The following is a 24,635-nucleotide window of genomic DNA, read 5'->3' as shown; positions in this document are numbered from 1 at the left end:
AGTCTGGAGGCCTGCTTTCCGATGCTGGTATTATACGCACTTGGGAACTTTCAGTAGTCAGAACTGTGAGCTGAAGAAACCTCTTTGTTTTGTAAGTTATCTAGACTTAGGGATTTTTTCATAGCAACACAAAAGAATCAAGACAAAGACTTTGATACGTTATGTGAAGGAAATACACAGAGTGAATAGTGTGAACTCATGGGTTGGGAAAGAAAGAGAGTTAGTAGGGGTGGTTGAGGTGGTCTCATGAGGAAGATGTGAGAACATTCAGGTAAACAAGGCTGGAGCAAGAGCTTTGTTTAGTGCTTTGCAAAAGAATGTTTAGTCCTAAGTTTTGTACGGTGTAATTCCTGTGGAGATAAAAATCAATATCTACCCCCTACCACCACACAAATACAAAACCTATAACAGATAAAAGTATGGATACCACTGAAGTCCAACTTGATGACCGAGTGAGTTTCTTTGGAGTCACTTACAGGAGCAGAAATGACTCAAAGATGGCTGCATCACCAATGCCCACCCAGCATGGATGACAGCTCACAAAGGCTGGGGAGAAGGGAAAGGGGAGGGAAAGAGGGAGCAGGAAGCACAACGGCCCTAGGTTGAATCCCAAAGGCCGATGAACCCCCAAGTTCTGTTGCCTATGAGGAAACTATGGATGAAGGTGGAGAGGTGAGCAGGGTCGTGTGTGTCCTTGCATGCCATGTCTGGTTTCTGCACTGAGAGAATGCTAACTCTTAGAGCTCTGCTCAGAATAGCTGTTGAATAAACACTCCCATGCTGGATGACTCCTGCTGCTGTTAATGAGATTAACTAGACCTCCATCTCCTCTCTGGGCTTCCAGTCTATGCCTGAAGCTTGGTTTCTGGCCATGCCAAGCAGAGCTTTGAGCTCAGCCCCAGCTGAAGGACCACAATTTTGGTGTAGGTTAGCCTGTGTTTTACCCACGGCTTATTGGCGTATCTCCCCATCTCTCAGAGGATCACTGGCCCCACCACAAAACTTCCCCCTTTAATTTTCACTAGCAGACCTCAGAATCTTCCAGAAGCTCACTAATAATTCCTATGAAATCCCTGGAAGCTTTTCCCAAGTCAGAACGGCTGTGCTTGCCCTCCCTCCCCAGCTCTGCTAGCTGCCAGCAGCCTGGCAGGGAAGCCTGGGCAAGCCCCACTTCTCAGAGCTGACAAGAAGGGCGTGTGGGTTTTTTTTTTATTTAATTTTATTTTTTACATGCAATGGGATGTCTAGACAGGTCCATCTTTTCTGCATTTGACGTGGACTCTTTGTTAGGCACAGGGGACTCTGGGGAAGCTGGAATCTAAAACAGCTTCAGTTGATGAGACCCCACCAGAGAGGTCTGTGTCACAATGAGATCTCTATTCTGACGGGATCTTTAATAACCCCGGGCCAATCCAGCCTTTTTTTTTTCTCCCACATGAAATTAATTTATTGGCTGTGTGGTTCAGACGTCATTTGGCTCTCACTCCTGCTTGTACACCCTAGCCTCTTTTGGAAAAGACATATTATTCTTAAGAATGAGTGTCTTGTAATTCTTTCATGTCATTTGACTCTGTTTCCATCAGCTTCCACGAGGGCTGAGCAACTACCCCTGAGTCTTCTATCCTTGTATGTGCCTGCATGTGTGCTCAGCGGAGCTGTGGAAGTGTGAAATGGGGCTTGAGAGAGGCTGAAAAGCTGGTGTGCATGTGTGTGTGTGTTTGTGTGTGTGTGTGTGTGTGTGTGTGTGTGTGTGTGTGTGTGTGTGTGTGTGTGCGCGCGCGCGCCTGTGTTAACATTGACACATGAATACAGAAAAAGACGGCTGGGAAAATAACCCTACTGCTCTCTATGTTGTTGTGATCACCCAGACTGAACACCATCTCAGCATCCAGCCAAGAAGAGTGCCTAGAGATGGGTGCCCAGATTTGAACCCCGATTCTTTCCTGTATAGGTGTGACTGAATGTGTTAGTTTGTCACTGTATGGCCTCGATTTTCTTACTTGCAAATGGGAATCATAAAAATGCCATGGGTGGATGAAATACGTCCCTCTGTATGCAGCCCTGGCAACAGTGCCTGGCAAGTGGTAGGCACTCCATAAATGTCAGCTGATGGGGTCATGGTGACCTCCTGTGGCTGCTTTCCTTGTGATGGACTAATTGCCTTGTTTGGGGAGGAAGCCTTCCCCACGCCCTGTTCCATTTGATTTAAAGGAGGCTCCATGTTGATACTTATTATGTCCCATCTGGCTCCCATACAAGTCCCCACAGGAGTCACAGGACTGTGCCAACCAGACCCTCAATGAGTTTCCCACCATCCTGTGTGGTCTGCCCTCCCTCCACGTGCCCACCATCCTTCCCTGCTTTGGAGTCAGCCTTGTCTGTGTGTGTGCACATACTCTTGCCCTTTTGCCTACTCACAGTGCACACACTGAGTCTACACCTCCCATGCCCACCATCCTTCCCTGCTTTGGAGTCAGCCTTGTCTGTGTGTGCACATACTCTTGCCCTCTTGCCTACTCACAATGCACACACTGAGTCTACACCTCCCATGCCCACCTTAAATATTGACTGTTCCACGAAAGGCCCAAGACTCTAACTGGGTCTGCTTTGCTCTGGAAATATCTCTGGAAGACAGAAGTGGTAGGCTATTCTGTCTTCTAGAACCTTCTGGACCAGAAGGACCAGGCAGAGGCTTCTCCACATCTGTTAAATGAAATCGATAAGATCTCCTTCTGTCATGGTTTGCATCAGAAATCTCTCCCTCCAGAGCAAGCATGCTTAAGGCTTTGGGTCTTTGGGATGTGACTGGATCATGAGGGCTCTGCCCTCACCAGTGGGCTAATCCATGATGGATTCATTGCCTATAGGGTATTGAGAGGTGGTCAACGACTATGAGATGAAGCCTAAGTGGAGGAAGCAGGTCACTACAAGTGTGTTCTTGAAAAAGATTTGTTGTTGTTGTTTGAGATAGTGTTTCTCTGTGTAGCCTGGCTGTCCTAGAACTAGCTCTGTAGACAAGGCTGGACTTGAACTCACAGAGATCTGCCCGTCTCTGCCTCCCGAGTGCTGGAATGAAATTCAGCTGTGCATACATATGCTAAAATGATTTTTTACTGTAAAAATGAAACACTTTTACTCTTTGAGAATGCCATACATGCACACAATGCATTTGGTCCTACTTACTTCTGCTTTTCCTCCAACTCCTCCCAAATCCACTCCATCCCTCCCCCTTCCAACATAGTATCCTCTTTTAAATGATTTGTTTATTTATTTTTATAACCCACAGAGTTCCATTTGTGCTGCCTAAATGCTCGGGGGTGTGGGGTCGTCCACTGGAGCACGGCCAGCCCACCAGCAGCAGAGCCTTGAAGAAAACTGACTTCCCGCTCTCCCTTGCTCGGAAGTCATAAGCTGTTAACAGCTCATAAGTTACGGGTGGGAGCTCCCGAGACCCTCTCCTCCCCACCGCAGGAAGCCAACCTGGTCGACACTGCGCATTCGACCACAGCTGCTGTGAGTCCATGTGCACACTCGTCACATCCCTGGTCCCTGTTTTACTCAGCTCCTCCCTAACCCCTGGCTCTTACATTTCCATCCCCTCTTCCATGACGGTCCCCAGGCCTTCGAGAAGGGCTGACACTCTCTGCACTTTGATCAGTTATGAGTCTGAGTGAATGTTTAGACCCCGGCCCTCCCTTCTGATTCTGTGTGCCATGGGGTGGCTCTGTTTTACCCTCTGCACAGTGATGTTCAGCCTCACTACGAGATCCAGAAACAATGGGCTGAGTGACCATGGTTTGAAACCTCAGAAACAGTGAACCCGAACAAGCCTGTCCTCTCAGTGTTTTCTCAGGTGTTCCTTCACAGCGTTAGAGAACTGACAAACATTTCATCACGTTGAATTGAGTGTAAACTCATTTTGAGACAGTAGTTTAAAATGCCTGTTGGTTTGAGACTGGCCTGGGCTGCATAGTAAAACTGTCTTGACTCCCCAACCCCCAACAATTAAGACCAATCAACCAATCACTAAGAAACCTCTTCAAACCAATTAATTTTTAAATTTCTATGTATTAAAAGTCACCCATTTCAGTCCACAGTACTACAGATTTAGACAAACATGAATCCTCACCTAATTACCATTTTAATTAAGACACTGTGTGGATCCACCAAACCTAAATGCTCTTAAAGTTCTTTGTCATCAAGCCCTTCCCATAGCCTTTCCTCTTGGTAATTGCTGGTATTTCCTGGTCATGTGGCTTTGCCAATCTGGTTTTGGTATTTAGTTTAGCATGTGATGGTTTTCATTTAGCACAACATATTTGTCTATATGCCCACATAGTGTCTATTAGTACTTTGTTCTTTTTCATTGCTGAATAGTACTCCATGGCATAGATGCTTTACATTTTGTTTTTTCATTGGCTCCTTGAAAAATACTCAGTTTGTTTGCATTTTATGGTAGTTATGCATCAACTTATTACAAAATATCTGGACTCAGGGTTTCCATGAGAACATCCGTTTTCATTTACCAGCACTGCAGAGGCCAAACAGAAAGCTACTTCAGGAGTCCATGAAAGCAGCACTACCCAGACACTGCAGTAAGTATCCCAAAACAGCTTTACTATCTTGAAGCAACAATGTATGCAAACTCCAGTTGCTTTTCATCCTCTCTTGGTATTATGTGTTTTATTGTTGTACTTTAGCTAATGGAATAGGGATACAGTGGCATCTCATTGTGACTTTAATTTGCCTTAACATCTAACAATATTACACACCCCTTATATATGCTCCTTTGATATCTGTCCATGCTGGCTAAGCATCTGTTAAAAGTTTTGTTGACTTTTTATTAGGTTGTTTATTTTCTCATTGCTGGGTTTTGAGAATTCTTTATAACAATCTGGATTCAAGTCCTTCCTCAAATATGTGACTTGCAAATATTTTCTTACAAGCTGTGGCTTGTCTTTTAATTTGCTGAATGTTGTCCCTTGTCGAGCAGACGTTTTTAATTCTGATGGAGTCCAACTCTTCATTCTTTTACGGATTGTTCTGGTGGTACCATTCCAGCAGTTTTTAATTTCATTTCAATTCTCCTCAGACTGCGGATAGTGTTAGGGTGTGGCCTCTGGGCGGTGGCTTTGTGGGGAGCTGGCTTCTGCTCCACAGCCCTCCCTGGGTACAGCCCCCCCTACACACTGTGCCTTCCTGTCTGCATGGCCACTTCCTCATGGGATCTTCTCATTCTGGGAGCCTCACTACCTCTTGTGACCCCCCAAGTATGGCTGTGTGTTACTTACCTCTTCACTGCTGTTAAAAACAAAAAACAAAAAACCATAAAAACAAAAAAACACCCTACAAACACCACTTAAGGAACACTTCTTTGTTACTTATGGTTCATAGAAATTTCAGTCCATCGTGGTGGAGCAGGCATGGCCAATTAGCTTCATCCACATGACTGTCACCAGTTGGGGCCGAACATCAAAACATAAACCTCAGGGGGACATTTCGTATTGAAATCAGCATGTGTTGGGACTACTATGTTCCATTCCATGGACTTCTCCAAGTTTGAATATCATCAAACAAAGCAGAAATGATCTCCCTGTCACAAAGAAGGGTTTGAATATGCCCTAACATCTGGATGGTGGTAGGTTCTACACACCTGTGAAGGATCTTTCTCTTTGATCTCCAAATCCTGTCTGCTCACCCCTCTTTGTATCACTTGGTTGGAAGAGTGGGCTCCAAATGCCTCGTGGTGCAGCATAAGCAAGGTCTGAGTCAGGACTCTGGCTGCAAAGAGATGCAAGGCTCTGGGGTAGAGCTGGAGTCTTCTACCTTCCCCACGAAGGATCTGGAAGTCAAACCCAAAGTTCTGACCTAGCATTCTTGTATGGGAGTGCAGAGGAAGCTGATGTTAAGCACCAAGGGTTGGAGTCCGGGTTGCGGGAGGGAGTCTCATCCACCCAGGTGAACTGGCTATTGTTTACCAACCCATTCCCACTGTAACAGCAATGTTAAAATTGTGGGTGGCTCCTCTAACACTGACCATGAGTCAGATCTCTGTGGCTAAAGTAGATGCCTTATTCCAGTGGTAGGAGGCTGGATTTGGACTTCTGCCTTGGTTAGGAAGCACAAAGAACATCTTCCTTTGTATGGCCTGGCTCACACCCCACACAACTACACACTAGTGTGGCTCTGCTCACACTCTCGACATCTACACACTAGTGTGGCTCTGCTCACATCCTAGACATCTACACACTAGTGTGGCCCTGCTCATACCTCACATGCCTACACACTAGTGTGGCCCTGCTCACACCCCACACATCTACACACTAGTGTGGCTCTGTCTAGACATCTACACACTAGTGTGGCCCTGCTCATACCTCACATGCCTACACATTAGTGTGGCCCTGCTCATACCTCACATGCCTACACATTAGTGTGGCCCTGCTCATACCTCACATGCCTACACATTAGTGTGGCCCTGCTCACACCCCACACATCTACACACTAGTGTGGCCCTGCTTGTACCTACACATTATTCTCGGGGAGAGTGGTTTGCTGTGGGCCTCAGAGCATGCTTCCTTCACTTGGAGCTGTTCCCCCGCCCCCATCCTAGTCTCAGTGCGGCTCCTGGTGGTGGCTGCTGACTTCTGCTGTAGTCCCTCCCTCCCCAGGGCCCTGGAATTGATTTTCTTCATTGTGGCATGTAAAGATCCAAAGTTTGCCCCTTGCTCCCTATCCCGAGAGACTGCCTACATTAGCAGCGTTGTTGGGGACAGGGTGACAAGTGCTGGCCATCCCTGTGGGGAGGGGTAAGAGGGGGTCCCTGGAGCATCTCCCAGTTCCTGAGTGGTGTGTGTCCCAGGGTAGCTGTTAGGTTCTGAGGACTCAGTGGGGCTGGCTTGGCTTTCAGTAGCTCCTTTGCCAACCTCCTTTGAAATCAAGAATCGGTGGCTCTCACCTTGTCTCTCGGCATCCGAGTTAGTCCTCAGTGGCCTCTTGTGAAGAGAAGCGCAAATGGAGTTAACTTCTGTGTGTCTCTGGCAGCGCCTCCTTCAACTTAATTTCTTGGATTGGAGCCTCCTGACCTGAGTCACCAGTGTCCTGACACCTTGTTCTCACAAGCTCTCAGGCCTGGCCCTGCTGATTGTGCACTGTTGAGAAGGTCTGGTGCCCCCATCCCCTTGGCCTGCTGGTCCTAGCTCTTCCCTGTCTCGGCAAGTCTAGTTGTCAGGGTTTTAGCTGGATGTGGGGGGAAGTTAGCCTTGCTTCATCTCTGCCTTGGTGCTTTCCTGAACATGAAAGAACACAGGCTCTCACCATTCCCCCTTCCAGGCCAACTGAGACACTCAGGTCTTCGTCTCTCTGTGGCAGCCATGGCGACATTTCTAGAGAATGCATCAGGTCCCATGTCACTGCCTGACCACCTCAAATAAACTCAAATACTTTAAAATCCCTTAACCAACTACCTGCCCGGGGCTTGGATGACAGCTGCAGAGTCCCTGCTGGTTTTCCTATGTCACAACAATGCCCTCCAGACCCTGTCCACTTGAAATTCCCCGAATGCCCCCTTGCCCTTCCTGCTGGCTCTACTGTTCTTATTCGTCCTGGTTTCAGCTTCAGGACCCAGCGTGTGTTGGACCAGCCCCCTCTCTTACCTGTGTGTGACAGGAGTTTCTGAATTCACAGTTGGCTGCTCAGGCACCTCACACCGACATCGTGTTTGCCAGGCGCTGTGCCCAAGGGAAGCAGGGAAGCCAGGGGACACTCCCCTTCTTCCTGGGGCCTCCACACTGGTCCCAAGGTTTGGGCAATAAGCAAGGGAGGCAAGGCCTACATGGAGAAGCTGGTACACTGAAAATGTGGCCCTCTGAGAGTGACAGATGGGCCCGAAAGAGTCCTGCTCCTCAGAGGTCGGAAAGAAGGGTGCTCCTGGTGCGAGCAACTGAATATTCAGGGTCAGGCCGAAGTTGATGTGTTTCAAGGATCTCCAGGACATAGGTGAGCCCACCACATTTCTTCAGCAGAGGGGATTGTCCCCACATGCTCTTTCCTCCATACACCCAAATGACTTTCAATTACAACCCAGAAATATAATAGATGGGACATTGGAGACTCTGGGCAGTAAAGTACTTGCCATACAAACAAGGGGAACTGAGTTTGAGCCCCTGAACCGATGTAAGAAGCTGGGGATGGTGGCACATATGTGTAATCCACAGATGAACTGGGCACAGGCAGATTTCTGGGTCTTGCTGTCTGACCAGCCTCGCTGAATCCATAATTCCCAGGTCAATGAAGAGACGGTGCCTCACAAGACAAACAAACAAACAAAAACAAAAAACTGAAGTAGACACCTGAACGCTGATCCTCCAGGTTGATCCCTTGGCTTCCATACGAATGCGTACACATGATTAATAATGATAGTGATAAGAAAATAAACATAAAATTTCCTTTGTTGACTTATATATATATGTAATCATGTTAGAAGAAAAACATTACTATACTAAAAAAAGCCATACCCCACATGGCGACTGACAGCATGAACTACGTTAGTGCAGACAAGCTCATTCCCACACACTAGTTAGTAGAAACTGAATTGCAGCTGCCCATTGAACCCTGGCCCATGCAGATCTGTTAGTCTTTGCTGCTCTTCCTACCCAGATGTGTCAAGCTGCTCTCACCCAGAGCTGATTGAAGAATGCTTCTAGATTATTCTTAATTCCCAAGTGACTCATTCATGTTAAATCACAGATAAATAAATAGTTAGGAAAAGCTTTCAGTGTGAGAACCATTTTGGCATACCTATTTTAGGATCCCATTAAAAGGGTTCCCTTAGTTGAAACATCACTAAAATATCAAATTATCATAAATCAAGATAATTCAGTGAAAACTTTAATTTCTTTTCATATTTAAGAAACCAATCAGGACATGGTGATGCACACCTGTTATCCCAGAACTCAGGAGGCAGGGTCAGGAAGATCAGGAGCTGGGTGCATACCAATCAGCCTGGGCTACAGAGTGAAACCTTGTCTCAAACAAGCAAAGAAGCAAGCAAACAAACAAACAAATAAACCACCTAAGTGTTGCTGTGTGTGTTACAGCTCAATGGTGGGACAACTGCTTAGAATCTCCCAGTGAGGGACTGGGGTGTGGTTCAGTCGTAGAGCCTAGAATCCCCAGTGAGGGGCTGGGGCATGGCAGCTCAGTGGTAGAGCCCCTGCCTAGAATCCCTCAGTGAAGGGGCTGGGGTGTGGCTCAGTGGTAGAGCCCCTGCCTAGAATCCCCCAGTGAAGGGGCTGGGGTGTGGCTCAGTGGTAGAGCCCTGGAGGCACACCTGCAGCTCAAAGAGCTGTGTCAAATCTTGGTGTGTCAGTGTGATTTGTTTGAAACAGATTGTAGTTGTTCACAAATATATTTGTGATTTTCTAACCTTATCTGGATAGAAGTACAAAAGTATGCTAGTACTGTAAAAGTCTCTCTATTCTTTCCTAGTTTGTGAATGATTAGCAATTGAAAATAATGAATTTCAATCTTAAAGACACTATTAAAATTCCATAAATCATGTATGAACTAAAATTCATACCAATCAAACAAAAATGTAACACCACGGAGTTTGCTCTGTTTTAAATTTTAAACACAAATGAACTTTCAAGTGCCCACTTCAGGTGACGGAGTTGAAGAGACAGGAGTTCAGGTAATTTGTCTTGGCTGTCACTGAGCTTTCCTTGTTTGCTCTAGATCTACTGTTTAAATGCAGGGCTGTGGCACTCAGAGCACTTGGAGACAGTGACTGTGCCTGTGTTGATACTGAGCAATTTCGAATTTCCCCAAACTCACTGTTAGAACAAATGGACACCCTGCAGTCTGTGTGTCTTGAGAACCTGTCTCTACTCTTCAGCACTTTCCAAAGTTTCAGTAGTTTCCATGTAGGACTCAGCACGTATTAAAATGTAAGGGGAAATGTGCTAATCAAGACTCTAAGTGGTGGCAAATGGGTTCAGATCTAGACCAATAGAAAATGCTTTCTCTGATTTCAGGAAGGACTATATTTTACTATTATTTTTTTATGTGTGTGAATGTTTTCCTGAATTTATGTTTGTGTACCACATGCAGGTAGTGCCTGTGGATGTCAAAAGAGGTGATGGATTCCCTGGACTGGAGTTATAGGTGGTTATGAATCAGCATGTGGGAATCGAACCTTGGTCCTCTTCAAGAGCATCCAATGATCTTCACAGCCGAGCCATCTTTCCAATCCCAGAAGAAGTATTTTTTTTAAATTGCTGACATAATTTGGAGTGGCAGACACATGGAAATATTAACTCGCTTTAGGCACTGTTGGTCTTACTATCTGCGCTAGGGGGAGCTGTTTTCTCCCACTGGCTGGACGGCCATCACTGTCTGCAGTGATGAAGCATATTGGGAAGGGGCTGATAAGAACCAAGCACAGAAGGGTCCCGTAGAACATGATAATAGGATGTGGGTTTGGCCTAAGCTCAATGCACTCTTGGGTAGCCAAGAAGAGAGGACTTCCTACCATGGAACATGGCTAAGGATCCATGAAATTCCAAAATAACAGGGTGACTTTTCCACCAGAGCACAATCTACTTGGGTGGACAGGCAATGTGTTTCATGCACCTTTGTTGTTAAGGTTTGGCTGTGCAATGTCCTTCCTGCAAAACATCCTGAAGGCTCAGTCTCCAGCTGGTGGGACCAGTGAGAATCCATGTGATCCCGAGGACTCTGAACCCATCATAGCTTGATGCCATTATTCAGAGGTGATGGGAAGTAGGAAGCTGGGCCTGACCGGACAGTGTTGATGACTGGGGGTGTGCCTTTGCACAGTCACCTTGTGTCTGGTTCCTCCTTGTTTTTCTTGCTTGCTGTGAGCCCAACAGCTCTTCCCTATCACACTCTCCACCATTATGCTCCAAGTCACCATTGGTCCTTGGGAATGGAGCCAGCTCAACCATACATCTATCCTCTAAAACAGTGAGCAAAATCAAATCTTTCCTTTTCAAGTGGTCTTCCTCAGGCATCTTGTCACAATAACTAACACATGTTTTTGAACCCAGTGTTTTATTTCCTTTTCCTGTTGCTGTGATAATATACTTTGATGAAAGCAACTTGAGGGAGGAAGGATTCATTTTGGCTTCTGGTTCCAGAAGGCTACAGTCTGTCATGGCGGGGAAGGCATCGTAGCGGGAGTAGATGGCTGGCTGATCACATAGCACCCACATTCCAGAAGCAGAGAGCAGAGAACAGTGAATGCTAATGTTTGTCTTACTGCCTCCATTTTATACAATCCTTGATCTCTTGCCCAGGAAATGGTTGCAGCTACAGTTAAGACGGGTCTTCTGACGTCAGTCGACATAATCCACATTAATTCCCTATTTGCACACCCAGAGGCCCATCTCCCAGGTGATGCTAGATTCAATCAAATCGACATTAGCACTGAGCATTTTACCCAGTATTTTCCCCTGTGCTTCTGGGAGACTGACTATACAAGCAGATGACCAGCGGACCATACAGATACATAAAGATAAACCTATAACCCACAGTTTGCAGGAACTGGTACAGGAAGTGAACCAGTTGTCTCCACGGATAAATGCAAGTTCAGGGACCAGGTTAGAAAACCAAACAATAGTGGTATAACAGTGGGCTCAGCTTAATTAATAACTGGAAGTGTTCATAATTATGCTCCTGGCTTTCAACTTACGCTCTTTGGAGAATGCCAATACGTACTTTTAAGCAACACACAGGGCACCTAGTATGGGTTAGCATGCCCACAGCCTCCCCACACCAACTTGAAGCCTTCACTTTTTTTTCCTAATGCAAAAGCTTTCCATCCCTTTGTTTCCCTTTGAGTGTCTGCCAAACAGGAGGTAGAGACTGACTCCCTTAACACAACACAGCTGTTTCCGGATAAAGAGCCTTCGCATGTGTTCTGGTTGGGGTGGTCTTCATTTTATGACCACTCTCTACTCACATAACAAATGAGTGAGTGAATGAATTATAACTTTGCCACTGGAAACTGTCTGAAGCAGATGAGGGAAAAATGAACAGCAGCAGGAGGGATGGACAGTGGAGATGCTGCAGGTGCAGGCTGGCAGGAGGGGTGCGTCCCTCTGAGTCTTTGTTTAGCCACCAACCTTCTCTGCGTGTTCAGTGCCTTATGTCTATAATACACGAGAGCCTGCTATACAGAAGTGTTTTGGGGGTGAGTACATTTTCAGTTGATAGCATAGCCTTCAAACAAAGTTGTGTGTGTGTGTGTGTGTGTGTGTGTGTGTGTGTGTGTGTGTGTGTGTGTTTGTGCATGTAAGTGTAGGGCCTGAAGAGAACTTACATTCCAGGGAGGCAGAGTTGCAGCCAGATGTAGGCTGCCTGATGTGGGAGCTGGGAACTGAACTCCGGTCCTCTGGAAGAGCAACAAGGAGCCCTTAACTGCTGAACCATCTCTCCAATTTCCAGCAAAGCCTTTGAAGCTGCACTTTTAAGTGCTTACCTCTTATTCTATAGCTTTCCGAAAGAGCTATAGACATTTGCTGGGGTATTCAGAATGGGCAGCCCCACCCAGGTCCCCCACCCAGGTCCTCCTCTTCACCAGCTGCTTCGTTAACAGCCCCTTCTGCTCTTCGAGTTACACTTCTCGGGCAGCTAATGGTGCACACAGGCTTGTGGTGTGCTCGTTGGGTTTTGAATTCTTCTTACACATATTGCTTATTTTTTTTTTACTTTTTCATATCTATTTTCCCCCTTGGCCATTTCCACAGCCTTAATGCTATAGTTCTGTAATTTGCTTTAATAGATGATATGCTATGTCTCTCTTATAATTCTCATTTTTCAGAGCTTTTTTGTGCATTTTTTCCTAAAAGGATTTTAACTGAACTCATGTCATAAAATAATTAACAACTACTATCTTTATAGTATTACCAGACCATAACACACCTCCCCATAAGTCTATGTCTTATTTGATTAATTAATTTTCTTAATTTATAATTTTTAAATTAATTAATTATTTTTTGATCCTGGGAATCCAATCAAGGATGTGTTATGAAAGTGCCCTACTACTGACCTACACTCAGTCCCCCACTGGGGGATTCCAGACAGGTGCTCTACCACTGAGCCACACCCCCAGCCTCTCACTGGGAGATTCTAGGCAGGGGCTCTACCACTGAGCCACACCCCCAGCCTCTCACTGGGGGATTCTAGGTGTCTTAGTTACTTTTTTTTTTTTGCATGTGATCTGATCCCTACTGGACTCTCCTGCTTAGATTTGCCAGGAGCACATGTTATCACCTCCATCTCAGTTGGTTAACCATATGACATGTTTATTTTATTCAGAAGATTTCTCTAACAGGTATGATATTTTTCTATCAAACTAGGGTCTACAAAGTTCAATAAAGCAGATAAAGATTGCCATTTATCTTAGTCCAACTTTTCTTTTTTATTATTATTATTATTATTATTATTATTATTATTATTATTATTATTTTATAACACCATTCAGTTCAACATAATAGCCACAGAATCCCCTGTTCTCCCCCTCTCGCCTACCCCTCCCCCCAGCCCACCCCCCATTCCCCCATTCCCACCTCCTCCAGATCAAGGTCTCCCCCGAGGACCGGGGTTGACCTGGTAGACTCAGTCCAGGCAGGTCCATTCCCCCCTCCCAGACCGAGCCAAGTGTCCCTGCATAAGTCCCAGGATTCAAACAGCCAACTCATGCAACGAGCCCAGGACCTGGCACCAATGCACAGCTGCCTCCCAAACAGATCAAGCCAAATGACTGTCTCACCCGTTCAGGTGGGCTGATCCAGTTGGGGGCCCCTCAGCCTTTGGTTCATAGATCCTGTGCTTCCATTCATTTGGTTATTTGTCCCGGTGCTTTATCCAACCTTGGCTTCAACAATTCTCGCTCATATAAATCCTCTTCTTACTCACTAATTAGACTCCCAGTGCTCCACCAGGGGACCAGCCGTGGATGTCTGCCTTCAGATTCCTCAGTCCTTGGATGGGGTTTATGGCACCACTATTTGGGTGTCTGCCATCCCATCACCAGAGTAGGTCAGTTCCTGCCGTCTCGCGACCATTGCCAGCAGTCTTTTGAGGGGGTATCTTTGTGGATCTTCGTGGGCCTCCCTAGCTCTCTGCTTCCTCCCCTTCTCACCTTCTCATGTGGTCTTCATTTACCATGGTCTCCTATTCCTTGTTCTCCCTCTCTTTTCTTGATCCAGCTAGGATCTCCCACTCTTTCCCTCGACTGTCGCCCTTCATTGTTCCCACTCATGACCAGGCTATTCATGTAGATCTTGTCCATTTCTCCGTGTCTTTTTTTGGGGTCCCGTTTTCCAGGTAGCCTCACTGGTGATGTGAGTAGCAGTCTAGTCATCCTTGTTCCACATCTAGCATCTTCCTATGAGTGAGTACATACCATATTTGTCTTTCTGAGTCTGGGTTACCTCACTCAGGATGATTTTTTCTAGATCCATCCATTTGCCTGCAAACCGTGTGATGTCGTTGTTTTTCTCTGCTGAGTAGTATTCCATTGTGTATATGTGCCACAATTTATTTATCCATTCTTCAGTTGAAGGGCATCTAGGTTGTTTCCAGGTTTTGGCTATTACAAACAATGCTGATATGAACATAGCTGAGCAAGTGCTCTTGTGGTATGATTGAGCATTTCTTGGGTATATGCCCAGGAGTGGTATAGCTGGATCTTGGGGGAGATTGATTCCCAATTTTCTAAGAAAGCGCCATATTGATTTCCAAAGTGGTTGTACAAGCTTGCATTCCCACCAGCAGTGGAGGAGAGTTCCCCTAGTTCCACATCCTCTCCAGCATAAAGTGTCTTCAGTGTTTTTGATCTTAGCCACTCTGACAGGCGTAAGGTGGTATCTCAGAGTTGTCTTGATTTGCATTTCCCTGATGATTAGGGAAGTTGAGCAATTCCTTAAATGTCTTTCAGCCATTTGGAATTCCTCTGTTGAGAATTCTCTGTTTAGTTCTAAAGCCCATTTCTCAATTGGACTGTTGGTCCTTTTGATGTCTAATTTCTTGAGTTCCTTATACATTCTGGATATCAGTCCTCTGTCAGATGTGGGGTTAGTGAAGATCTTTTCCCATTCTGTAAGCTGTCGCTTTGCCTTGTTGACCGTATCCTTTGCTCTACAAAAGCTTCTCAGTTTCAAGAGGTCCCATTGATTGATTGTTTGTCTCAGTGTCTGCGCTACTGGTGTTATATTTAGGAAGTGATCTCCTATGCCAAGGCGTTCAAGACTATTTCCTACTTTTTCTTCTAGCAGGTTCAGAGTAGCTGGATTTATGTTGAGGTCTTTGATCCACTTGGACTTAAGTTTTGTGCACGGTGACAGATATGGATCTATTTGCAGCCTTCTACACGCTGATATCCAGTTATGCCAGCACCATTTGTTGAAGATGCTTTCTTTTTTCCATTGTACACTTTTGGCTTCTTTGTCAAAAATTATATGTCCATAGGTGTGTGGGTTAATGTCAGGGTCTTCAATTCGATTCCATTGGTCCACATGTCGGTTTTTATGCCAATACCAGGCTGTTTTTATTACTGTAGCTCTATAGTAGAGCTTGAAGTCGGGGATTGTGATGCCTCCAGAAGTTGTTTTATTGTACAGGTTTCTTTTAGCTATCCTGGGTTTTTTGTTTTTCCATATGAAGTTGAGTATTGTTCTTTCCAGATCTGTGAAGAATTGTGTTGGTATTTTGATGGGGATTGCATTGAATCTGTAAATTGTTTTTGGTAAGATTGCCATTTTTACTATGTTAACCCTGCCTATCCATGAGCATGGAAGATCTTTCCATTTTCTGAGATCTTCTTCAATTTCTTTTTTCAGGGACTTAAAGTTCTTGTCATATAGGTCCTTCACTTGCTTGGTTAGTGTTACCCCAAGGTATTTTATGTCATTTTTGGCTATTGTAAAGGGTGATGTATCTCTAATTGCCTTCTCAGCTTCTTTGTCCATTGTATATAGGAGGGCTACTGATTTTTTTGAGTTGATTTTGTATCCTGCTATGTTGCTGAAGGTGTTTATAAGCTTTATCAATTCCTGGGTGGAATCTTTGGGGTCACTCAAGTATACTATCATGTCGTCTGCAAATAGGGAAAGCTTGACTTCTTCCTTTCCAATTTGAATCCCCTTAATCTCCTTATGTTGTCTTATTGCTCTGGCTAGAACTTCAAGTACTATATTGAATAAGTATGGGGAGAGTGGACAGCCTTGTCTCGTTCCTGATTTTAGTGGAATTGCTTTGAGTTTCTCTCCATTTAATTTGATGTTGGCTGTTGGTTTGCTATATATTGCCTTTATTATGTTTAGGTATGTTCCCTGTATTCCTGATCGCTCCAAGACTTTTATCATGAAGGGGTGTTGGATTTTGTCAAATGCCTTTTCTGCATCTAGTGAGATGATCATGTGGTTTTTTTCTTTGAGTTTGTTTATATGGTGTATTACATTGATGGACTTTCGTATGTTGAACCACCCTTGCATCCCTGGGATGAAGCCTACTTGATCATGGTGGATAATTGTTCTGATGTGTTCTTGGAGTCTGTTTGCCAGTATTTTATTGAGTATTTTTGCATCAATGTTCATGAGGGAGATCGGTCTGTAGTTCTCTTTCTTTGTTGCATCCTTGTTTGGTTTAGGAATCAGGGTAATTGTAGCCTCATAGAAGGAGTTTGGTAATGTTCCTTCTGTTTCTATTATGTGGAACAATTTAGAGAGTATTGGTATTAACTCTTCTTTGAAGATCTGGTAGAATTCTTCGCTGAAACCATCTGGTCCTGGGCTTTTTTTGGTTGGGAGACCTTTAATGACTGTTTCTATTTCCTTAGGGGTTATTGGACTATTTAAATAGTTTATCTGGTCTTGATTAAACTTAGGTATGTGGTATCTATCCAGAAAAATGTCCATTTCTTTTAGGTTTTCCAGTTTTGTGGAGTAGAGGTTTTTGAAATATGACCTTATAATTCTCTGGATTTCCTCAATGTCTGTTGTTATGTCCCCCTTTTCATTTCTGATTTTGTTGATTTGGATTCTCTCTCTCTGTCTTTTGGTTAGTTTGGATAAGGGCTTGTCTATCTTGTTGATTTTCTCAAAGAACCAACTCTTTGTTTCATTAATTTTTTGTATTATTCTCTTAGTTTCTAATTTATTAATTTCACCTCTCACTTTGATAATTTCCTGGCGTCTATTCTTCCTGGGAGACTTTGCTTCTTCTTGTTCTAGAGCTTTCAGATGTGCTGTTAATTCACTAGTGTGCGATTTCTCCAACTTCTTTATGTGGGCATTTAGTGCTATGAATTTCCCTCTTAGCACTGCTTTCATAGTGTCCCATAAGTTTGGGTATGTGGTGTCTTCATTTTCATTGATCTCTAGGAAGTCTTTAATTTCTTTCTTTATTTCTTCCTTAACCCATTGGTGATTCAGTTGAGCATTATTCAGTTTCCATGAGGTTGTAGGTTTTCTGTAGTTTTTGTTGTTGTTGAAATCTAGCTTTAAACCATGGTGATCTGATAGAACACAGGAGGTTATTCTGATTGTTTTGTATCTGTTGAGATTTGCTTTGTGGCCAAGTATGTGGTCGATTTTAGAGAAAGTTCCATGGGGTGCTGAGAAGAAAGTATATTCTTTCTTGTTAGGATGGAATGTTCTGTAGATATCTATTAGGTCCAATTGGGTCATGACATCGGTTAAGTCCTTTATTTCTCTGTTAAGTTTCGATTTGGGAGATCTGTCCAGTGGTGAAAGTGGGGTGTTGAGATCTCCCACTATTAATGTGTGGGGTTTTATATGTGGTTTAAGCTTTAGTAATGTTTCTTTTACATATGTGGGTGCCCTTATGTTTGGGGCATATATGTTCAGAATTGAAACTTCATCTTGGTCGATCTTTCCTGTGACGAGGATGTAATGTCCTTCTTGATCTCTTTTGATTGATTTTAGTTTGAAGTCTATTTTGTTGGATATCAGGATGGCTACCCCTGCTTGTTTCTTAAGACCATTTGATTGAAAAGTCTTTTCCCAGCCTTTTATTCTTAGGTAGTGTCTATCTTTGAATTTGAGATGTGTTTCTTGTATGCAGCAGAAGGATGGGTCCTGCTTTCGTATCCATTCTGTAAGTCTATGTCTTTTTATAGGTGAATTAAGTCCGTTGATATTAAGGGATATTAATGACCAGTGATTCTTCATTTCTGTTATTTTTGGTGGTAGTGTGTGTGTACTTCTCTTCTTTGGGGTATACTGTTGTGGCTTTATCTATTGCCTGTGTTTTCAAGTGTGTATCTGACTTCCCTCGGTTGGAATTTTCCTTCTAGTGCTTTCTGTAGGGCTGGGTTTGTGGATAGGTATTGTTTAAATCTGGCTTTGTCTTCGAATGTCTTGTTCCTTCCGTCTATGATGATTGAAAGTTTTGCTGGGTATATTAGTCTTGGCTGACATCCATGGTCTCTTAGTGTCTGCATTACATCTGTCCAGGTCCTTCTGGCTTTCAAAGTCTCCATTGAGAAATCGGGTGTTATTCTGATGGGTTTACCTTTATAGGTCACTTGGCCTTTTTCCTTGGCTGCTCTTAATATTCTTTCTTTATTCTGTACATTTAGTTGTTTAATTATTATGTGTCGAGGGGACTTTTTTTGGGGGTCTAGTCTGTTTGGTGTTCTATAGGCTTCTTGTATCTTCATAGGCATTTCCTTCTTTAAGTTGGGAAAGTTTTCTTCTATAATTTTGTTGAATATATTTTCTGTGCCTTTGAGTTGGTATTCTTCACCTTCTTCTATCCCTATAATTCGTAAGTTTGGTCTTTTTATGGTGTCCCAGATTTCTTGGACATTTTGGTTCATGACTTTGTTGGCTTTAGTGTTTCCTTCGACTGATGGAACTATTTCTTCTACTGTATCTTCAATGCCAGAAATCCTCTCTTCCATCTCTTGCATTCTGTTGGTTATACTTGCATCCGAAGTTCCTGATCTTTTACTCAGGTTTTCTATTTCCAGCATTCCCTCTGTTTGTGTCTTTTTCATTTTTTCAATTTCCCTTTTCAGATCTTGGACTGTTTCCTTTGTTTGTTTCATTGCTTTTTCATGATTTTCTTTCAGTGCTTTATTGTTTTCTTCCAGGATTTTAATGTTTTCTTCCAGGACTTTATTGTTTTCTTGGAGGGCTTTATTGTTTTCTTCTAATTTGTTTGCCCTTTCCTCTAGTTGTTTACAGCGTTCTTCCAATTTTCTTGTCTTTTCCTCTACACAAGCCTCTACCTTCTTCATGAAGTTACTCATAAGGCTACTTTCTTCTGCTTCTTCCAATTTTTGGTGTTCAGGTCTAGATGTTGGAGGCGAGCTAGGTTCTGGTGATGCTGTATTGCTCTTCATTTTGCTGTATGTACTTCTGCTTTGACGTCTGCCCATCTCCTTGTGATTCCTTCTTGGTCTTATCAGTGGACTTGTTTCACAAAGAGCTGACAGACTCAGGAAGACTCTCTCTCTTGTCCAAAAGGGAGTTCTCTTGTCCAACTCTTTGGTCCAGAAGGGAAGTCAGGGGCAAGCTCTGGTCCAGAATGGCAGTCGGGGACTTAGTTACTTTTTTTTGTGATAAGACACCATGACCAAGACAACTTATAGAAGAGTTTATTTGGGGCTTATAGTTTCAGAGGGTCAGAGTCCTTGGCCATCACAGTGGAGAGCAAGACAGCAGGCAGGTAGGCAGGTACTGGAGCAGTAGCTGAGAGCTCACATCTTGAGAAACAACCATTGTGTAGCCCTGACTGACCTGGAATTCGCTTGTAGACCAGACTCGTCCCTAACTCACAGATTCTCCTGCCTCTGTATCTCTACTATTGGGATTAAAGGAGTGTGCCACCATATCCAGCTCTTTCTATTCTAGTTCCTTTTCCTTATTCCCTGATTTAACTTGATAGTTCTATTTTTTTTATTTGAGAAACTCATTCTTAAATTTATCTACAAATTCAAGTTTTGAAAACATTTTTTGAGACAAGGTCATGTTCCACTTAGTCTAGCTTCAACCTGGGATCCCTTGAGCATTGGGAATATGGGAGTGTGTCACCACAGCCAGTAGTAATTCGAATTTAAAAAGCTTACATTGTTAATTATTTTCAAGTTTTGTTTATTTTGTTATTGTTTCTAATTTTGACTAGTCACAAGAATAGTTTGAGGAATTCCCACTATCCTTTACCAATTGTTTAAATTTGCCCCATTTATTTTCTATCTGTATATATCCATGATTAGTATGTATATGTACATATGTATATATAATTAGCATGCTAAATATACTAATATTTATAATCACTATACATATGATAATACTTAGAGAACATTATTATGAACACTAATACTTTTTTCTAAGCATTTGTGAATAAGCAGGAACAATTCCCCTTCTAGCCCATAATCCATATTTCAATTCTGTCGCTTATCCAAATATTTTCTCTTAATGGTTTCTCTTTTTCTCCTGCAGGATATGGTCCAGGTTCAGGTACTGCCTTGAGTTGGCAGGCCTTTGCAGCCTTCTCAGATTTCTTGCCCTTCAGTCTTGAAGAGCATAAGCCAGTAGTCATCTCTCATGTCTTGATGCCTATGTGTATAGATCTGGTTTCTGCTCTGTGGGGAGGAATGACTAGTAAACAGGATTGTGCTCCCCTCGCTGTGTGCAGTTAGGTAGCTTTTGGGTTGGCTAGTTGCAACACTGGTTTTCTTATCTTTGATTATTTGGTTACCAACATGTCAACTTATTTCTTTCCTTGCCTTTGTAATCAATAGCTAATTTGTGGGGAGATAGTTTTATGCTGTATGAATTCTTTATGCTTCATCAATATTCACTCATTAGTTTTATTATATGCTGATAATTTTCAAACTCCATCTTTCATTCTAAATTAATTATTATTTTACTTACAGATTTTTATTTCTATCCCCTTAATTAAAAATAGTGCATTAATTTATAGCCCTAAGACATCATGGTTTTAGTCCATTACTGTCATTACATAAGAATATTTCAACATTAAAATTGGTTAGAATTTGACAATGTGGATCTTTTCAACCTAGGTTTTGTCTCCTTTGGCATGTCTTCATGAATTTTTTCATGCTTTCTTGTTTTCTGGCACAGAAAGATGTTCCTTTCAGGTTCATTTAATACTTTTCCTGCCCCAGCTTAGAAATATTTTAAGTAGCCCTACCTAGAATATACTAATCAATGAACAATCAAACAGCTAACTAATAAACAAACCAACCAATCAAACAAGCAATCAACCAAGTAACCAATGAGTCAATCAATCGACCCATCAACAAAACAACTAATGAAACAATCAAGCAAACAAGCAAACAACCAACCAACTAACCAGTGAGCCAATCAACAAACCAACCAAACAAACCATCAAACAACTAACCAATGAGCCAACCAATCAAATGAGCAAACAAGGAAGCAAGCAACCAATAAGTCAACAAACAAACCAACTAACCGATCAGCCAACAAACAATCCAACTAAACAACTACTAACTAACCAACCAACCAGCAAACCAAACCATCAAACAACTAACCAATGAGTCAAGCAATCAATCAATCAAGTAAGGAAGGAAGCAACTAACTAACAAATGAACCAACTAACCAACTAAAAAATCAACCAGCTAACAAAACAAACAAACTACTAATCAACTAGCAAACAAACTACTAATCAATGAGCAAGCCAACCAACCAACTAGTCAAACAAAAAACTAACCAACCACCAACTAACCAACCTTCCCATCAACCAACCGATTAACCAACACCACCCAACCAGACATAAAAAAAACCTGATCCTTAGTTGATTTTGTTTTTAGCAGTTTTTCTTCTTATAATTGGTAATGGGTTAGAATTGTGAACACATATTCTCTAAGTTTTATGACTGAACAAATAAATCCAAATAGTGATGATGATGAGATCTTAGTTTCTAATTGTTGTGGGAATGTGGAAAAGAAGCAGTTAAAAATGCATCCTGTTGCACTAGAGTGGGGTCCAATGGAACAGTTTAAATCATGGTTTTTAATGTCTACATGTGTGGATCTATCTACCAGTCTACCCACCCACCCACCAACCTGTCTACCCACCCACCCACCAACCTGTCTACCCACCCACCCACCCAATAAACTGTCCACTTACCCATCCATCCATCCATCCATCCATCCATCCATCCATCCATCCATCCATCCATCCATCCATCCATCCATCCATCACCCATCTCTATCTACCTATGTCCCATATCTAGATATGGAAATAGTATTGAAATAAATATGCTTGTGTAATGTGACTACACATCCTCATATTTCTCAGCAGTGTCTGCTGAGAGGACTAGAAGCAATGACATACCACTGGCAATGAATACATCTTGTGCTTAGATTGTGATTTTTAATTATTCATCACAATTAAATTTTTAAAAAGTTGATTCTTCTTTGGTGCATATGAAAATTCTCCAAGTGCTATATAGAGTTTACAGCTGCATTTTGTATGTCTCATTGTCCAACAGAACTTTTGCCATGAGAGGACTCTTTTGCATCTATCTTGGCTGGAATGGCATTGACTAGATGTACAAACATAACCAGTGAGACTAAACACCTGACTTTCTAGTTTATTTAACTATAATCAATTACATTAGCTACTTGTGGTTAGTGGCTACCATGTCCAACTTTGGGTAAAGTTTTGAGAGGTATGTGTGTAAGTATGAGAGTGTTCGAGTTTATTAATGATATTGTTATGTTCAGTATGGATACTGAGTATATTATCTTACATATTTTATATTGTAATATGAACATATATTCAAGGTTATTGACATTATTAGTCAAATTCATTTTGCTCAAATTTGACGTTGGACCTTTGAGTAGAACATATTTTGTATATTCACCTGTATATAGTATATACATATATATCATCAGATTTCTCAATAATGTTGGATAGGTCCTTTTTTTGATCTCTGTACCTGATAAAGCTTGATAGGGAAAAGATTCACATTGACCACTGTCTACCTTGTTAAATATTCATTTTATCAACTCAGATTTATTTTTGTTTGTGTTTGTCTGGCAAGTGTATGCTCATCACTTTTCCTGGCACAGAGGAAGGCCTTAATATTTATTTGCTGTATGAATAAATGTATGAATGCATTTTCTCAACTTTCCAGAACATTTTGTTGTAGGTGTGCTCCTTTACAAGATCAAAAACCTGCACTTTGTGTTTGACCCAAGCCAAATCTTTCCATGGAGACACTGAGCTTATTTTCACTTCTTGCTCGGTTGTTTAAAGGACTTTGTTCTGTTTATAAGAAATTTAAGTCTATCCTGTCTTATTGTCTTCTAGGTAATAGTTTTGTTCCCAGGAGTCTTTTCTACCATAAAGACTTCTACCCTCATGTTCTCCTAAGAAAGATTTAATTTTCATTTTTTTTTCCTTTGGTGCTGCTGGGGATTAAACCTGGGGCCACCTGCATGCTAGGCAAGTGTTCCAGTGAACCACATCCTAACCCTATTTCCCTTTTATTATTGTCTCTCTACTATTCTTTTTTTTATAGACAATATTTTTATTAATTCTTTGTTAATGTCATACAATGTGTTTAGATCACATACACTCCCTTCCCAGTTTCCCCCAGATCCACCCCACCTCTCTACTCACCCAACTTCACATTCTCCTTTTCCTTCAAATCCATTGTGTCTGATTTTTGTTGACCAAATACTCTTAGCGGTGGGACCTGCCTGGAATGTGGTCCTCCCACCAGATGTTACATCCTTAAAGAAAATGGACTCTCCCTCTCCCAGAAGCTCTCAAATGTCAACAACTCTTCACTGTGGGGTGGGACTTTCTGCCCACTGTCTGAACTCCATGCTGGGGTTTCGTCTGGTTTGAGCTTGTGGAGAGCATGTGCATGATGTCATAATTGTTATGCATTCATGTGTATAACTGCCCTGCTGTGTCCAGAAGACACGGTTTCCCTGAAGTCACCCACCACCTCTGGCCTACTATTCTTTTTTTAAAAAATATTTTATTAGCTTTCTACTTTAATTGTACACAGTTATGTGTACAGTGTGATAAACACCCCCCAATACACACACACACACACACACACACACACACACACACACACACACACACACACACATTTATTTATAGTGTAATGGCTGAATCAGGGTAGGAGTTCCATATCTTTAAATATTAAATTTTTAGTAACGTAATGATTGTGTATATTTAGGAGAACCATATAGAGAAGAGGTGAGGGCACCAAGCCCAGACACAGGGTGAGGAGGTAGGAATGCCGCTCATCCTGGTCTCATCAGTGTATGTTGTACACCTGTACTGAAATAGCCATCCTGGTGTCAGGTAACGCAGACTCCAACCTGGTCAAAGCACCCAGAGTAAGGGACTGAGGAGTGCTCAGCCTTAAGTCGGCATCTCCTTATTTCCTTCCCACAAGGTCCAGGAAACATCACAGAGGGACGGAAGGGACTTCAGAGCTGGAGGAGGTGGAGACCTGCCACCAACTGTTGCCAGCCGGATACTGCAGCCATGAAGACACAGCTGCTGTGGGTGTCTGCGCAAGGTCGAGCCCTCCAACTATCCACCATGGAGACAGCAGGTGCCCTTGAG

General features: G+C 42.8%; 1 long non-coding RNA gene across 1 annotated transcript in view; it reads right to left on the bottom strand.

Annotated features, from left to right (window-relative positions):
- The window catches only part of LOC143272019 (uncharacterized), a 29,949-nt gene extending 6,070 nt beyond the window's left edge, over positions 1–23,879 (bottom strand). Inside the window, exon 1 of the long non-coding RNA XR_013049394.1 lies at positions 23,667–23,879. This is a non-coding gene — a long non-coding RNA (uncharacterized LOC143272019). The remainder of the gene's footprint in view (positions 1–23,666) is intronic.
- Positions 23,880–24,635: the final 756 nt, after the last annotated feature.

Source organism: Peromyscus maniculatus, chromosome 1 (assembly GCF_049852395.1).
Source record: "Peromyscus maniculatus bairdii isolate BWxNUB_F1_BW_parent chromosome 1, HU_Pman_BW_mat_3.1, whole genome shotgun sequence".
In the NCBI taxonomy this organism is placed as follows: domain Eukaryota; kingdom Metazoa; phylum Chordata; class Mammalia; order Rodentia; family Cricetidae; genus Peromyscus; species Peromyscus maniculatus.
Note: the sequence above shows the minus strand (reverse complement) of the source record. Positions and strands in the feature narration are given on the sequence as shown.